Raw genomic sequence first — 18,334 nt, 5'->3', positions numbered from 1 at the left:
ATGTTGCTCAATTTTTTAGCCTTAACAGCTTAATAGCTAATTATGAAAATTCACAAATTATTAGAAACTATGCCAAAATGTTTATTTCCGTCGTCCGGAGACGCCTTTGGCAAACTTTATTCCTATAGTTCACACGGGAGCGCCTTTTCCAGGCGCGTGAGAATGAATGTCTAAAGTGGACAATAATATCGAACGAAATGTATATATATATATATTTTTACTTTGAATGATCAAAGCTTAAAAATCTGCAATTTCGGATGCAAGCAGATTGCGCATTTTCTTTCTTTTTGTCAACGTTTCGAAGGCCTTTAATTGTTTTTTATACACATTTTCTTTCTTTATTTCATATGTATTCCAATAAGATATTTTCATTTGTTACTTGAGGTTTTTAATTTTTGTTAGGGCGTCCAATTTAGGCGGATTTAGCTGATTCTTTTCAAGTAGACTAGCCAGTTTTTGCTAAGCTTGTTCTTAAACTAATTGTCCGTCAAGTTAATTTACTTGAACAACTATCAGGCCAAAAAAAAAAATTATAACAACCTGCTGTTCGCTGCGAACAATTTCCGTTAAACGGAGGCGCATTTCAAATTGTTGCCGGCCAGGAAGTTGGCTATTTGCTGCCAGTCATGTGTTTTATATACCCTGCTTTTCGCTCAATCACCGCCTTGAGCTGCGGTCTGCCATTTAAAAGCATATACACTTTATTTCGACCAAATAAATATCATAAAACGTTGACAGCCTTCGAGCAGTGAAAATTCATGTACGGGTTTTAGCTGGCTTTCTTTTCAGCAGCCTTAGCAAAGCCGCCAAGTGCCACAATAAGCAGAAAGAAAAACTAGTTTTTTTCAACTTCTTCGGTTTTTCTTCATTTTCCAATAGTTAGTAAAACTCACAGTACACGACATACTTGGGCTGAAAACTTTTCTTCGACTCGGCTGTGGCCAGCAGCTGCGGCAGCAAACTCTCCTCGTATCATGTCAGTCAGCCTCTGGTTCATTCGTTTGGATCTGTCTGTCTAAAAGTTTTCCATCATAATCTACTTAACTTTTGCTGCAATCAATTGCAGTCTTGTCTCTCTGTGTGTGTGAGTGTTTGTGTGTGTGTAGTTGTTGTTGTTGCTGTGTGTGTCGCCTCATTGCATTTGAATTGCAAAGCCTCTTCAGACTGCGACGCTGCTCTCTCACCCATATTTATGCAATCTCTTTGTGTAGATACAATGGCTAAGAGCCGAGCCACGAGCGATACTGCCTGATTTCCAGTATTGCGTTAATAGAGAAAAGTTGTCAATGCCTTTCCAGTTGATGTTGCGGATGCTGCACGGCATCTGAGAACGGATGTATCTGCGCTTGCTGGTTCCTTATCTCGTTTGCAGCTGAGAAGAATGAAGTAGTTGGAACATTTTGCAGAATGCCTGCCAAGCTGTCCCACTGTCAATCAGCTACAGTCACAGATTTCAGATTTCAGTGCAAGTTCTGCTTTTATACACACAAATACACATTCACAGCGCTATAGATACAATATCTTATGGATGCATTGAAGCGTATTGGCAGCTACCTCTCAAAGCTATTTCTCGTTCTCGTTCGCTCTATCTTAGTTTCTTTATCTGCCATTTTTGCTCTCAACAATCTCATTTTATATATACAAATATATATATTTTTAAAATGCATCGAAAATAATTTACACTAACAAATGAAACTTTTGTGCTTAAACTATATAACTATATATTTTATTTAAACAATATTTAAATAAAATAATAATAATCAAAATTAAAAAAATGATTTCTTATGCAAATAATAATTAAATACAAATTTAAAAATCAATTCCTATGCAAATAATAATTAAATAAAAAAATAATCATCAAAAATTAAAAATTATTTATTCAAATTATAATCAAATAATTTAATTATAATCAAAATCGAAGAATTATATAATACTCGAATAATAGTAAAACGAAAGATTAATAATAATCAAAACTAAAATTTGAGAAATTATTTAATAAATAATCAAATAAAACAATAATCAAAGTTGAAAAAATATTTATTGAACTAATTAAAGAAAATAAATATGATAAAAATTTATTATTTTTTTTTTAAATCATAATAAAAAACTTAAAAAATATATTTTATTCAAAACTCAAAAAAATTTGCAAAATACAATATTCAAAACCTTTTCAAAAACGGATGATAATAAATAAGTAATTTCTTAAAAATATAAATTTTCAATTCAACGCTTCAATTTAATATTATGTATTCTTCATCTAATGTTTTCCTCTACTGTAATTAAATTAAAGTATCTTAATTTAGGTTTTAAAAAATTATATCAGAACAAATTGAGTTTATGTGAAATTTGATTTTTAATTCTAACTTTTTTTCTTTCATTTCAAATAATTAACTTACAAGATAAAGGTGAACTTCTTAAATTAAATTGAACTTGAAATTAGTTGTAGAAAGCTTTTTTTATATTTTTTATATTCTTAATATTTAAATAGAATATAGTATACCTTCTATTTGACTAACTTTTTGTTATTATTCATTTTTGTTTGTATTTGTTTTTTTTTTGCAAAATTAAATATTTGCATTGTGCAACGTATTGTAATCTAGTTAAGTTTTTTCTGTAGTGCATTTACGAAACTGTGTTTTGAGCTGGAATTGAGTCTGCGACTGTGAATGGAATTGGGGCTGGGGCTGGGGCTGAGGCTGGGGCTGGGCTGGGGCTGGGGTCAAGCTTTGTGTCGAGGCGTGGGACGACCCGCTTTAGACTTAGTTGCGGGCTCACCTATGTGGCCATGCCTATGTATATAGATGTTTATCTGTCGTAAATGTGTGTGTGTGTATTTGTGCATTGCACATCTTGTTGTTCCCAATTGGCACATGCCTTCTCTCTCTCTTTTTTTTTTCTCTCTCTTCTAACGCCAGCTCTCAGTATGTGCAAATTTGAAGATTCAACTTTAAGTTTTAGGCTTTGCCTGACTATTTGCCTAGCTACTTTAGCTAATTGTTTTGTATAGTCATCGAAAGCTGCTCGACAGATGTGCGCAAGTATCTCAGAGTGCGAGTGCGAGTGCGAGTATCTCAGCTGCACGAGCGTCTCGTTTGTGCACATAATTGTAATTGATAGTTTGACTTTTACACACACACACACACACATACGTTCAGTCACAGTACAATGTGCATAAGCTAAGGGCTTGTTTACGTCTCGTTGTTATTGATGCTGTTTGTTGCAGCTGTAATTGGATACTTAAAATGGGCCAAGCCAAGCCAAGGCCTTTATACAGTCGTGTAACAAAATACCATGTATAAACACGTATGTGTGTGTGAGAGAGAGAGTGTGTGTGTGTGTGTGTGTGTGTGTGTGTGTGTGTGTGTGTGTGTGTGTGTGTGTGTGTGTGCTGTGAACTCTGATATTTTTGGTTATAGAGTAAAGCTCAAAGTGCAAGCATGTTGCACAGGTGATGCTTCGTATACGTAATATCCGCTTTATATTACTCATACGCCAATTTCAACAAACTGCGCAACAAACATGCCAGCGACAGAGCGAGAGAGACAGAGAGAGAGCGTGCAAGAGCGAGAGAGCGCACTAAATTATGCGCATCTTAACTGTAAAGTATCTAACAGCACGTTTAAAAGTTCATTGTGCGTTGTCGATGCTTTTCTATCGTAAACTCAATCAAATGCTTAACTTCTCTTTTCTTGTATTTGTATTTGTTTTTATATTTCATTTTTGCTGCCTCGGTGCGAATTGTGCAGCGACGTCGCAGTCACAGTCGTTGCCGCAGTCGCCAGCTGCGTGTGTGCTTCTCGTTTCGTTTGCTGTTTTTTTTTCCCCCATTTTTTTCTGCTCAGTTTGCTTTTTGCCTTTTCATTTTGCGTATATCAAGCGTTCATTGCCCGCGTGCTCTGTGCCGCTCGCCTCTCTGTCGCTATCTGTCTCTGTCTTGCTGCTGTGCTTTCTGGCTGCATTTTGATTTTTGTTTTATTTATAACGCATGCAATTTGTTTTTAATCTCTTTTGATGCCAGATTCGCTTGATGGCATTTGTTTATGTTAAATGATTTGTCCGCTGTTCGCTGTGGTCCGACTTGTGGTCCGGGGCTGCGTCGATTGCACTGTGAACTCTATGTGCCCGAATTAGCTGTTCGGCCGTGTGTGTGTGTGTGTGCCTGTGTGTGTGTGTGTATCTGTAACTCAAGGTCAATAAAGTGACCTTTCAGTGATTTATGCTTTGGTTGCGTTTGTCACTTATTTTGTGTAACCTTATGTTCGATTCCCTTTTGCAATTTCTTTCTATTTATTTATCTAGCCAAACACGTGCTGCGCAAAAAGTCTTCGAGTATTTATGTACACACTCATTCACTTATTGTGTAGATAAGAGTCGTCGAGGCTCTATTTTGTTCTAGATCTTATATCGATATGCTTATGTTAAGCTTATCGAAAGTGAATGTTAACGCAGATAAGGCAAACAAATTACATACGAACTATTTATAGCGCACACTCTTGACTTTTTGAACAGATCTGTTTTGTTTCTTAGCTAAAACTATATGCATATGAGTCAGGTAAGAATGTTCGAGTAGAGTGTGCTCGACTGAGAGATACGCTGCTCCACAATTTTTCAGCCACAGAGAGTAGAAATACTTGAAAAAACCCTGCCTGCTGATAATTCTCTTTCCATTATCAGACTTCGACTCTGCTAATTATGACTAATCAATTCGTAGGGCATAGAAAAACCACTTTCTCACTTGATGACCTTTTATCAGCAAATCGATCGACAGCGTAATTGGACGTTCATGTAGCTTGTTACCACAAATTTATCGCTAACTCAATCAGGCTGTTAAATATTTATACAAGCGCTTAACAATTGTTGTATGCAATAACAAATAACATAACGACTACTCGCCACCTCCCTATATACCCTACATACTACTCTAACTGAAAACTACCACTACCAAGTGTTAATCTTGACAACAGATTGTTTATCAATTTATGGAACTAGTCGTCGACGTCGACGTCGTCTTTTGTTGTTGGGCCTATCGCAATGCATGCCGTGCATTTAATCAGTTTATATACATATGTATGTGTACGTACAGGGCTTCGGCTAAATGGCCCATGTCTATATAAACACATGTACGTATATACTGTGTAAACACTTGTGAGTGTGTGTGTGTACATACTTACGAGCACTGACTGTAAACCCCGCGACTCTGCGCTGCATTTTAGCAGCTTTAATTTCATTTCAACTGGCCCAGTACAACACCAACAACAACAACAACAACTAGAAAAAGCTGTTTTACATTTTATTTTGCGCTATTTTTATTTACTTGCGCCATGCGTTTTGCTTTGCTTCGCTTTGCCCAGTGCTTGAGCTGTTGTCTTTGCTGCCTTTTTGCATTTTTACTTTGGCCTGCAAACTATTTTTGTTTACTATTTACTTTTGTGTCGCCGGCTACGGGTGCGGGGGGAGGGCTGGCAGTGCCGGGCTGTTTCTCTGCGCTTAGTGCGTTGATATCCCGACCTAGCCGGCGACAATATTTGTTGTGCACTCAAACAACGCAATGCGACTGGGAAGGAGCAGGAGAGCGAGCAGTACAAAAGACAAAGGCCAATGAAAAGGCGCGGTACCCAGTTCTCTCTGCGTGCCCGCCCTGCTCCCATAAAGCGACTGCTTCCCGCTGCACAGACGCAGCCTAGGCATTTAGCGGTTGTCGCACAGTGGTGTAAATGTTATGGTTTATTTAATGAAAACAAATTACAAAATAATAATAAAAAATTAAAAGAAAATAGGCTTAATCATGATGTTTTTAAATTGAAATTTAAAAATATAAAGTTTTCAATATTTCTCGCTTGTTTATTCGCTCTGTCATTTTCATTAGAATAGAAATACAACTTTTATTCACTTGAATAAATTATCTAATTTGTACTGTTACAAAGTTTGCGGTGTATTACTTCTAAAAGCTGTTAAATGGGAGTGCAGCAGACTGTTTTTATATCTCAATGAGCTATATTCTGCTTGACAATTTGTTGAACTGCAGTTGTTTTTATTGAGTTTCTGTCATATTTTGATTGACTATAATTTATTTGCTTTCGCAAAAGTGAAATCCTTAAGGTGTTTTTTTTTTCTCGATTTAGTCTTTAAATTATTTAACGACTTTCTTTTATTTGTTTCAACTCTTTTGTTTTCTGTGGTACCTAACTGATTAGATTTGATTTTCATTTCTTCAGCTTTTCCATAATGGCCTTTCCCACGCTGTCTTTATTTATGTCCCCCCAATGACACCACTGTGCCATGTTTCGCTAGCTTCTGCGTCGCCGCCGCCGCCGCCACCTCACTCTACTCCACGTTTTATGCCGCACTTCGTCTGCGTGCACTGCCTGGCAGATAAGTTTCTTGTTGTTGCTGTTGTTGGCGTCGTTGCATGCCACTCGCAATGGCGCAAAAGTTCCTAGACCACTCCAAAAAAAAAAAGCATAAAAAAGAACACAAAATTTATATGCGCCGTCGCGCATGCAGTCGCCGTTGACGCTGGCAGCGCAGCCAGCGTCGAATGTTGACACGTACAACGGCAAACGTCGCGTCGCCGCTGCCGTCGCGCCTTGTATGGCTTTCAATGGCAGCAGATTATTAATATTGCAAATGTATGTGCAGCAGCAGAGAGAGAGAGAGAGAGGGAGAGGGAGAAAGAGAAGAAGAGCGGCGGCGAGCCTATAAATATGTTTTGGCATTAGGCCTAGGCCCGGGCTTCAGTTTATCTCTACTTAGCGGGCGTATTTTAATTTTGTCGCCAAATAATACGTAAGGTCCTTAAATATGTCGGGGCTCATAGGGTATAAAGTTTTACATACTTTAGATGAGCACCAGCTGTTTATGAGTTACAGTTATTCAGATCACATTATATATTGATTTTTTTTCATTACCAATTCTTTATCAGAAACGTTTCCATTTGGACTCTTATAGTTTCCACTTAGATCGCATCATAGATGTGATCGACTAGAAAAACTTTCTGAGATAAATTTTTATTTAAAATTGTTCTTCATGTTACATATTTTCTGTAAAAGGGTATTTGTAGTTCGGATAGCTGTTGAAAATTTGTATGTTTTTTGGTTATCTTGTGTTTTTTTTGTGGAAAATCTGTGCTGCCGTTGACTACTTCAAATAATTGCGAAAAACCGGGCGAGCGGCGTTTGTGGCGGTTGGCTAGCAACCTGTCTGGCAGCCGTAGGGCAACATCATTATCAAACTTAATTATCATGGGGCCTGTGAAGCAACACAACGCACATTGCACTTTTGTCGGAGTATCTTCATCATCGCCACTGTCATCATCATCATCATCATTCACAACATCATTATCAGCATGGTCGTCGTCGTTTGCTCGACATGCGCTTTGTCTGTTGACTTCCACTGTGTGAATGTGAGTGTGTGTGTGTGTGTGTGGATGCGGCCATATCGTATGCTGCCTATATATACATATATAAATATATACATACATACATACACACATACTCCATGCACACTCCACTTGGTGCTGTGCACTGTGCACTGTGCTTGTGCACATATGTATATGTAATTGTATGTATATATATGCATATATGTACTTGTATGCAGTCTGCGCTGACTGCGCTTCAGAGCTGTGTATAGCAATTGAATATTTGCAAGAGATTTCCGTTCATTAAACCCGACAGCGAAAAGCAGAAAAGCAGCAAAAACAACAACAACAACTACGGCACAGAGCAACGACTGTAGGCGGCCTTTGAGTGTCAGCCTCCCTGCCTACCGCCCTCCCTCGCTCCCTCTCTCTCTCTTTGCCCCGTTCCCTGGTCTATCGGTTATGCGAGTACGGCCCTCTGCGTTTTATCCGGCTAGCTTCTGGCTGCACTCCGCTGATGATTTGCACTACGTAGTGCTTCGCATTTAATTTTTCTTTCTTTATTTTTTTTCTGTGATTTTTGTTTGGTAGCTTCGCTATAATTAAATTCCTCTTTAAAGCTGCGCGGCATCGCCCTAACGCATATATGTATTTGATTTCATTTCTTTTTACCGCTAGTGCAAAATGTAATTAATGTGGAGGCGTCGCATTTGGTGGCACAAGAGTCTCGACGGCCTACGCCGAATAAATAAAGTTTGAAAGTTTGGCCCAAGTTTGTTTAGGACGGGAAGAGCACTTATAAAGTTGATGTGGGTCGTCGAAGTCAATTTGAATGTGATTGCAGGACACAAGAGTAGGAACAGTTTCTATGAACAGTTGGATAAATCATTTTTTATTGGAGGAAAATATGCTTATAAGCGATTTGCAGTTTTTGAAATAATGCCAGGAACAAAACGTTTAAGGAAACAATTGAATTTTAATTATGGTTGCATTGATATGTATATACATATATTTCATTTTATTAATATATTTACTACCTTCAGCAGGTTATAATAATAATCAAAGAGTTATAGGGTAAATGAATGAATATCAAAACATAATAAATTTAGTTTATAAATCTCAAAGATAATTGGTTAAGTTGATAAATAACCTTTAAATAAATGTATATTAATAATAATTCCCGTTAATAATGCTCAAAGAGATTAAGGTTTAACTTGACAATTGAATATTGAATAATAATATTATCAGCTTAAAATGCTCAAAGAGTAGTAGCTTATAATTCTCAAAGAGTTATAGCGCTGAAAAAGTCGCAAGCAACAAAGTCTGCGCTTGAGAGCAACGGGAGATTCTTGATGAGATAACCTGATTATTTATTGCTTGTTGTTTATTATGAACAATATTCACTTAAAATATTTAATTTGTCAGATTATTTTAAACCGCTTTTAATGTAATCTAATGTATATTGAACTTAGATTGATTAGAATATTAATTGATTTATTTGTATTACATTTTGGTTGGACTTGTGGCTCTTCACTTTATTTTTGGCTTTAGCTGTTCAACCTTTTGTGGAGTATTTCAGTAGAACTTGAGTTGAAGCCGCAACTTATAGTCCGCCCACAGACCCGGGAGAAGAGCTTAGTTTGTCGTAGATGTGTGTGTGTGTGTGTGGGTGTGTGTGTATGTGTGTGTTGCTGCCTCAGCCTAATGCAACTACTATTCTACGTGCTGCGCTGGATCTATTTGCTCTCTCCCTGTCTCTACCTCTCACTCTCTCCCTCTCTCCCTCGCTCTCTTGGAACTGTAGCAAACTCTTGGCTGTTTCTAATTGCCGTGTTATTGTGTGTACATGTACATGGTCTAAGGGGCATGTGCTGCATGTTGCATGTAAGTTAGTTCCTTTGGCTTCTAGTTTGTTTTGCCTGCAGCTCTTTGCTCTGCATCTGGTTTTTGGCTCTGCTTCTGGCTCTGGCCCTTGCTCTTGCTGAGTTTATCATAATACCTTTTTCAGGCGATTGTGGCAACGTACGAAGCAACTTTTAAGCCGAGTTGAAGGAATGACTGACTGACTGAGTGAAAGAAAGACAGAAAGACATGCGGTCCATGTGGCGAATGTATTTTCATTTTTGGCTTGGTTTCATTTTATATTTGGCTGTTCGGTTGGCAAGGTAAAATTGCACTGGCGGAAAAACATGTTTCGCCGTCTCTCAATTCAATGTGGCAGTGAAAAACTGAAAAAACTGAAACACTGCATACAACAGTTGCCCCCACAGTTGTTGTGCATGCTGCTGATGATGATGATGATGATAATACCCATGGCGATGATGATGACAAACAAGCACGCCAAGTTTTCAGAGCCAGCCAGCAACTCATCCAGCTCCTGCCCCATAGACTCTTGCCTGTTTCGTCGTTGCTCGTAGAACACAGCAAACTTGTTTGGCCATTTTCTTTGCCGTTGACTGGTGGCCTGTTTGGCCGTTTTTCTTTGCCGCTGTGTTTTATGTTGTCTTGGCCTTTTCTTTTTCTCTTTTTTTCCTATCGCAGCAGCTTTTACGGCATGCATTGATGCATTTTTCCTGCTAACAACCAGATGAGACAACGGCAGGCGGAGCGGCTGTAGGGGGTGTGCTGGCCGGTTTTTGGGCTGGTTTTGAGTTGGCCGCTTGTATTAAATACTTATGCACTAAATGCTGTTTGTTTCGCTTTGCAACTCATGTGTGCATTCCGTTGTTGTATGTATGTTTCCACTTTTCCACCGATTGTTAGCCCCTAGCTGGTTGCTGCATCTACAAAAGTTATAGCTCAATGATGACTACTCTTGCTGAAAGCAGGCACTTAAACTTGAAATTATTCTAGCAGATGAGCTTGCCAATAAATAACTATCTTAAATATAAAACTGGTGGAAACGACCGAACGAACACACAGTTGAGTAGCATTTTATCTTGCTTAAAAGAAAATAATGTTGGTTTATTTTGTATTTGGACTATAATGTGCATTGCATTTGGCTTGGTGAAAAGTTACTCTTAGTTTTTAATGCTATCTTGATGATACTTGCCAAAGATACAGGGAGATACAGAGATACAGACGGCGAAAACGGCTCAATTGAAAACATTAATATTGGTATGAAGAGAGTTTGGTGAGTAGAATTAGAATAGAATGTTCGTGTGAAGGCAGATTAACAGTTTTATATGCAATTTCCAAGCAAAGCGCCTTTCTCTGCGATTCTCATTAATGAGGCTAACGCGCATTTGCTATTAACTAAGGTCTAACATATAAAGTACTGCCTTAGTGTGTGTTCCTCACATTAAGCCACATCATTATTTTAGATTATGCGTTAAGTCCATTAAATGGGCCATCGCAACGGCATTTGGCATGCTCTACATCAACTTTAAGCATCTTCCACTTCACGTGTGCGTTCTTTTCGTCAATTTGTTCATTTTTCAAGCGATTCATCAATCACACATCCGAGCTGAACATGTTCCCCAAAAGTATCTGCCACTACGCGCACGTATCTTCGAGCTGAAGCTGAAGCTCTTCACAAAGCGTAGTTCGCCCACAAGCATAAAAACAAAAACCTAAATGCTTTCAACTCTCTGGCTTCGAATAAAAGCATTTCAAGCATTTCCTTAAGCGCTCGCTCAAGTTTCACGAAGCAAAGACAAACTGTTAACTGGCCGAAAGGAAAATGTAGAAAATAAAAGATAAACCCGCCGACTGCGACGGTTTCATGCTGAACAAAAGCCAGCGTCGCCATGCCCCAAAAAGGCTTGTCCAGGCAAAAAAAAAAAAAAAAAAAAATTGGAGAAGAAATAGAAGAAAAACTGGCAGCAGGCACCCGGGCGGGCGGCTTTTCATTATGATGTGGCCCCGGGAGCGCGCGCCTAAATGTGTGCTATATTAAAATCTAATTTCTTATTTATGCAGCCAATTTTCATTGTTGCTGTTGTTGTTCTTGTTATTGTTGCATGGTACCTAAACTCGTGGCATTTTAATTAAATTTTTAAAAATTTATTTCAAGCCGCAAACACACGCACATTTCAATTTAATACACTCGCATTGCACTTTAGGCCTGCTCTGATTAATATATGGCATAAATATATATATATATGTATATGCATATTGTTGTTGCCAATTTAATTGAAATTCTTTGGCTTGGCCTTTTCCTAATTGTATTTTCTAGCCCAGCACAAAGCCAATAAGCATTATGACTTGCCGTTTGTTTTGACAGCCTCTGCCTAACTGACTGACTGACTGACTGACTGACTGACTGTGTCCCGGGCGAGCTTTTAGCCCAAAATGTAATGTACTTGCACAGCCAGCGGCATATTGGCCAAAAATAGCGCGCACACACACACACACGCACACGCACACACCAACCATTTTGCGCCTTTAAACTTTATGGCCCTAACGACTGTCGCGCTAAATATGCCCGCCCGCCCCCGTTACAGCGTGCCGCCCTCGGAACGTCACTTCGATAGGCAACATCTCTTTTTTTGCCGCTTTATTGAATTAAAAATTGAAACTGCCTGGTGGCAGGCTGCAGGAGTGTGGGCGGGGGAGGGGGCAGGCAGCGGCAGGTCCTGCCACAGCTACTGCTGCCTTTTAGAGCGCACATTAAATTAATAAATTAAAATGGAAAGCACTTTGTTTTAGCACTCAGAGCTGCTATCGTTTTGCCCCCCTCTCTCTCACTCCCTCTCTCTTTCTCTATGTATATCCTGTTCACTCGCTCCTGTGCATTTCGTATAGCGCTGAAATTATTAATTTATGTCATTTAAGAATGTCATTTACTTTGCTTATGAACATTTTTAAATTAGCCGCGTCTCGCACTCGATAAAACTGAATTGAGTCCCGGTAAAAGAAAAGCGATTTCCAACGCCCGCCTCATAATTGAACCAGACACACTCACAGCCGGAAAACTCGGAATCCAGTTGACTAGCTTGGGTTTTGCGTCATTCGCAAAACGCACAATGGGCCAACTTTGGCACTAGAATGTTCTAATTATGGCTTAGATAAATTTGTATGTGTTTGCATTGTGCTTAAATATAGCTTAATTTTATGCCAACTGCCTTAACTTCGTCCATTATATTTGTGTGTCGTTTAAGCATTATGATAGTCATACATTATCCATATTAAATAGCCATAAAATAAATGAGACTTTAGGCACAATGTTGATTATACATATTGAATCATTTTAGTTAATTAAACTCTATAAATATATATTTAATATAAAATGCACACAAAATATATATTTTATGCACAAATTTATGTGTCACACCCACTGTGCCGGTTACTCGTTCCTTCGGGCAACGTTTACGTCTTCTTCTTCATTTGCTTCGTTCGCTTCTGCTTCCTAATAGATTTTGTATTTTGATTGATTGCCTCGCTTATTCAATTGTTATCCCTCGCCCACCACCACCACCTTACCCTCTATCCTAGTTGCCTGCCGTCTTTCAATTCAGCCTGCTCCTCCCTCTCCCCCTCATCTGCCACCTACGCAGTCGCGTCTGCGCTGCGCTTATGAAGCGTGTGATTGTTTTTGCTTATAGCTGCTGCTCGGCGACTGACGCTCAGCTGTTCCGACAGGATTTAACTGTATTATTAGTCAAATCCGTTGCATCAATTTCAATATCGTTGCGGTTGTTCGCCTAGCCTAAATGAATTTTAATGCCTTTTTAAGCGACTTTCATCTGTTGTCTCCCAGCTTATTTTTTTTTGCTATTGTTGCTGTTTTCTTTGTTGCTCTGCTGCGAAACCTTAGCAGTGTGTACACACTGTGTGCAGTTGTCAAATACTTTTTGATGCGCACTGTTGCATAAAAGCCGATCCATTTGCCCTACAATAAAAACTCAAAGCTCTCACTCTTTCGTTAGCCCTCTCTCTCTCTCTCTCTCTCCCGCTCTCTCACTTTGAGCGAGGTGCAGCAGAGTTGCCAACTACACATATTTAGTTGCCATGTTAACTAATACGCCAAGGCTTAAACGTATGCCACGCCTATTCACGCAATAGGCCTACCTCCCCAACCGTCCCTTTAACCCAATGGCATTTGACCAAATATCTGTCGATGGTTGTTACTCCACGCTGGATACATATGTGTGTGTGCACGTGTTGGGGGAATATTGGGCCAGAGCTTTGCCCGGCTACAGATACCCCCAAAGGAGGTTACCTTTTGAGTTCAGGCTTATGCAGTCGGCAGCCGCAGCCGCCGCCGCAGCAGCAGCGGCAGCGGCATCATCATGTTGCAAGTATTGCTTCAGGTGTATTTAGCTCTTTGGCGATTGCATGCAACGTGTATCAAAAGTGTCTTGCAACGGGCCAATTAACAGAGACTTTGTAATTTATGTGCTAGGCTTCATGGCCAAGTTAATTAGCAAATTAATAGAGGCTTCCAGCAGGGGCTTAATTTAAGATTGCGGAACAGCAAGATAAGGAATAATAACAGGTGTGTTGCATAGCCAAGATTATCAGGTATTATTAAATCTAGATAGTGGCTGGAGTAATTAATTATAATTAAAAATAGAAGATAAACAATAATAATAATATATATGTATATATAATATAAAATAATAATAATAAAATAAAAAAAAAAAAAAAAATAATAATAAAAAATAAATATAAAAATTATAATTAAATAAATAAAAAAAATAATAAATTATTAATAAAAATAAATAATATATAAACATAAATAATAATACAAAGTATTTAATTATAATTAAAAAATATAACTTAAATAAATTAAAACAAATAAGATAATTAAAATAAATAAAAGAAACTAGTAAAAATATATGAATGAATGAAAAAAAAAATAAATGAATGACAAAAAAATAAATAAAGAAAAATAATAATAATACAATAAATCGTAAAATAAATAAATAGTAATAATAATAACCAAGCAGTAAAATAATACTACCATACAACATTTATATGAACTATAATTAAATATATAATTAATAATATGTTAATATTAATTAAAAATACTAGAGTATTTGGTAAGGTTTCTATAAATTGAAACTTTGATACGGTAAATTAAGAGTTGGGCTTGGTTGCGTTTATTAAAAGTATATATAGTTTCAAAATTTAATTTATGAAGAGTTTATATATATATTAATATATATTGTATAACTTTTAGTACACGTATATTTTTACAGTTTGTTTCGAATATGCAACACAAGTTCGTTTCATTATTCTCCGCAATATGCAGACTCACGTTTAAGACATTCCAAGCACACCCTAAATATTGAAAATATACTCATTAAAACTTAGTGACGTATGTTAACAACCCGTTTGTGTTATTAACACCTAGCTACGGCTAGGGTAAGAACAAAATGCTTCGCTCAGGTGTTTAAGGGGTAAGGTGCGGGTCTGCCTTTGTTGGTGATGATGATGATGATGGCAAATGCCTTCGCAAATCGCATTTCATGCCTCGGCTTCTACGCTGGGTGCTAAAAAGGCGAATGCCCCCCAACTAGAGAGGCAAACGGGCATTAGGCAAAAGTGAGAATTGTGTAGAGAGGCGATAGAGAGTAAGAGAGAGGGGGACAGAGAGTGTCTGAGTATGGCTATGGAGGTAGTAGTTGATGTTGGCTGCTGGCCGTAATTTATGCGATTGCAACGGTGACTGCCGCTACTGCAACAACAACAACAACAACAACAAGGAATAACAACAAACTAACATATCCGACCATATTTTCACTCCGTGTGTATTTTTTAATAAGATTTCTTCAAGCAGACGAAGTCTCAAGACAGCTGTGTCTGTGTGTCTCTCTCTGTGTGTGTGTGTGTTTATGTGCATCTTTTGCTTGGCAACATTTGTAATGTTTCGTTGCATTTTGCAACGCGTCGTTGACGTCGGTGTTAATAAAAATTCACCCAGCTAACCAGGCGGGGGGGCTTCAGGCAACCCACTGGGCTGCTGCTGTTGCTGCTTCTGCTGCTGCATTTGCACCTGTGCTGGCGGGGGCGGTTGGGGGTAAATGGGCAGCAATGGTGTCTGCATCGGTCCGTCTATGGGTGGCCTACTTAATTTATGAGACGAGAGAATTTGCTGCGCTGGCAAACAAACAGCACGAAGACGGGGGGCAACATGCAACAGCAACAGCAACAGCAACTGTAGCATAGCGCAATTTGTAATTAGTGTAGGTACATGGCACAAAATCTGCTCCTAAAGAAAATGCATCCAACGGATACTTAACGCTCTAAGGCGGCAATGACGCTGGCAACAACAACAACAGCAACAACAACGATGACAGGGACAACAACAGCGACGACAACAGTTGCAATAATTATGGTTTGTCAGGCGACATCATGTGATTGACCGCATTATGGGACAGACGGACAGACAGAGACCATCTGTTGACTTCATTAGAGACTGTTCTAGAGATGGAGATGGAGCTGGAGAAAGCGCTTTAGAGAAAGAGATTGAAAAGCAAGTGTCAAACGTCTGATATTGGCTTTTTGGTCGGAATTAATACTATACCAAATGCAGGGGAAAAAATATTCTTTATCTGCACTTCCTCAACAAATTATGTTTTTCTTGGTACACTAAGCAAATAGTTGATTATACATTTTATTATTATTATGTTTAATATTAGAAATATTATTTTGTTGAATATTAGAAATAGTATTATTATTAAAGCTATTAGTATTATTTGTAATATAATAATTATTATTAGTTTTAACTGATCTACAAAAATCATTATTTTTATAGTCTACTAATAGTATATTATTATTTTTATTATTATTGTTTTTAATATTATTATTTATTATATTTATATTTGTAATATAATTGTTATTATATATAATCTTATCCTATTCCCGTTACATTTCAAAGAAATTTTTTGTTCCCTCTCCTAATTTTTATTTTTTCCAAGTCCTGCTCTTTTATTTTTCCTTAAACATAATCCCCTACTTTCATATTATCATTTAACTAATTTACATTAGCTTTTTTCTAAATTTTTTATATTTTATATTATATTATTTTCTCACTAAACTTCCTAAGCTCGTCTGTCTCTTGTTTTATCTACAAAGTTAAATCTGTACAATAATTATTTGATCCAAATTGCTTGCATTATTCTCGATATTTGTCCATCAACATTTAAAATGTTGCCTGGCCTGAAATTAATTTGCAATTAGTTGTGGCTTAGAGACTGTCATTTCAAAGTTTAAGCTTTGGCAAATGAGATATGGATTAAACGACATAAATAGCTGAAGGTTCACCAATGTGCAGCCATCTAGGGTATTGTGTGCTTAATAACTGAGTTCTTGGATTAATAAATAAAGTTTTGTGTGTCCATTATAAATGAGGTGCAGACCGAGCACACACACACACACACACACACACACACACACACACACGGCAAGGCCAAAACTTTAGTTCAACAATTGAATGGACGTCAAGGGCTTCGGTCGGAACGTAAATCAACGTAACGACCCTTGGCTTGTGTTAAATTTTAATTTGATAAGCTCTCTCAAAATACACACACATACACACACGCACACTCACTAATATATTAAGGGGTATATAGCTATATACTCGAATATTAAATCCATCTATAGCTTAGCTATAACCCTTGTCTGGCTCATATAAGCTTGTGCTCGACTAGATTGAATATGTATTTTTGTTTGATTTGAATTCTTTTGAGGATTTTCTAATTAAATGTCATTTCATGTTTTTATTATTTTTTTCTTTCTTCTTTTATGCCTTTGACATTTGAGCATCAAAATATTCTGCATAGTTTGCCCCTCTGGCTGTGGCATTGTTATAAACATCCTTTAACACACACACACACACACACACACACAGACACGCACACCAACACACACATGTCTATTCAGGACACTAAATGTCCACGTCATCATATGATGTGACATAGATGTTGCGCATAAAGGAATAAAATGGAATGAAATGGAAAAACCTGTGCCAACATTTTGTCACTTTTTTGTCATATTCTTCTTTTTCTCTGTGTGTGTGTGTGTTCATTGTCTACTATTGTCTATGATATTTGTGACTTGTTTCTCAATTCTCTGCCTCAGCACCCCCTCCCCTCTCTCTTTCTCTCTCACTCTCTCTCTCTCCAGCTCTTACTAACTGTGTGCCTTGTGCTATAATCCTTAATCCTTCTGCTTTATTGTGCATTTACATATCAACCTGCCTAGGCAATGACTCGACAGTCTCCACATTTTTGACACTAAAAAACTATGAACTGCAGATGTTGTTCTGGTTGTTGTTGTTGTTGCTGTCGCTTTGTATCAGTTCTATAGCAGTTCATAGGGGTTATCGCTTTTATCTTGCCGTATGCCTTGTGTAGGATTCAGCAAAAAGTGTGCCAACACACAAAAACCAAAGACAATCAAAAAAGACCATAAAAAGTATTGCGAGTGAAGCAGACAAGCCAAATATTACATATTCTATTTGAAATAGTAGTAGCCCATTGATAAAGAGTAGGGTACGCACATTGATTAGAATTCAGTTGAATCCTTAACTGCATTTTTTTAAATATATATTTTGCAATATATATATTTTTGTATATATTTATTTTATATAGTTTTTAAAATATATATGTATTTTTTAATATATATACATATATATTATTTTTTTAATATATATTATTTTTTTAATATATATTATTTTTTTAATATATATTATTTTTTTAATATATATTATTTTTTATATATTTTTAATATATATTTTTTGTAATGCTTTATAAAGTATTTGTATATGTATTAATTTTTTATATACTGTTTTAATATAGTTTATATAATTTGTTTTAATACATTTTTATATTGATATTTATTTAACTGTTCGACTGACTGACTGTATGGCTGACTGAATGATTGACTGATTGAATGACTGGTGATCAGCGCACAGCCCAAGCCATAAGAGGAAATCTGAAATCTTTACTGTAATTATTTTATGTAGTGAAGATTGAAGGGATTTTGGGAAATTCCACTCGCAAGCTGGAAGAATCTGGAACAACTTTT

General features: G+C 37.3%; 1 protein-coding gene across 11 annotated transcripts in view; it reads left to right on the top strand.

Moving 5' to 3' along the window:
* mub (poly(rC)-binding protein mub) overlaps positions 1 to 18,334 on the top strand; it is an 81,308-nt gene that overhangs the window by 25,174 nt on the left and 37,800 nt on the right. The window lies entirely within an intron of this gene.

The sequence above is a fragment of the Drosophila montana genome, unplaced genomic scaffold (assembly GCF_035044405.1).
Source record: "Drosophila montana isolate Dmon_TW-CO22-7 unplaced genomic scaffold, ASM3504440v1 contig_3218_1, whole genome shotgun sequence".
NCBI classification, from domain to species: domain Eukaryota; kingdom Metazoa; phylum Arthropoda; class Insecta; order Diptera; family Drosophilidae; genus Drosophila; species Drosophila montana.
Note: the sequence above shows the minus strand (reverse complement) of the source record. Positions and strands in the feature narration are given on the sequence as shown.